The 496-nt window shown below is 32.7% G+C and overlaps 1 protein-coding gene across 1 annotated transcript in view; it reads left to right on the plus strand.

Moving 5' to 3' along the window:
• Positions 1-12, plus strand: part of LOC120791718 (ADAMTS-like protein 1) — a 49,393-nt gene extending 49,381 nt beyond the window's left edge. Inside the window, exon 18 of the mRNA XM_040130321.1 lies at positions 1-12. This exon is cut by the window's left edge and continues 384 nt beyond it. The gene's annotated coding sequence lies outside the window, so the exon portion shown is untranslated.
• Positions 13-496: the final 484 nt, after the last annotated feature.

Here is a 496-nt window from a genome sequence, read left to right on the forward strand (position 1 = left end):
AAATTTTGGACTTTCCTGCAAAAAAACACTTTTCTTTGCCGGTGACATTCCGAAAAGGTGGCCCAGCCAAAAAGGAATATGATGTTTAATTTAGAATGTGTATCCCTGCTCTCAAACTTAGACTGATGTATTAGTTTGCCAATATTGCCCTTTATTAGCTATGAAATATCAGCCAGTTGTGTCAACTACTGCTGATACGTGAGGTTCACCATTTCAGTAGTTACATGAAAACAGCCTAGAAAACTTGCAGTTATACTTTCTTTTTTTAAACTGTTCTTTATTTATTTGTGTAATTGTTCAAGAGTGTTTTTATGAAATTGTTCATCTAAAAATATTAAAGGGAAATTCTGGTTTATTACATCTTAGGTTTAATTTCTATAGTTTTGACCATTTTTTCTACACACTGAAGTAATTACTGAGATCTTGGAACAGGGCAACTACCTAAAATGAGGGTCCAATGTTATTACTAATAATAGAAATGATGGCCAAAAGTGTT

Source organism: Xiphias gladius, chromosome 1 (genome assembly GCF_016859285.1).
Source record: "Xiphias gladius isolate SHS-SW01 ecotype Sanya breed wild chromosome 1, ASM1685928v1, whole genome shotgun sequence".
Classification (NCBI taxonomy): Eukaryota; Metazoa; Chordata; class Actinopteri; order Istiophoriformes; family Xiphiidae; genus Xiphias; species Xiphias gladius.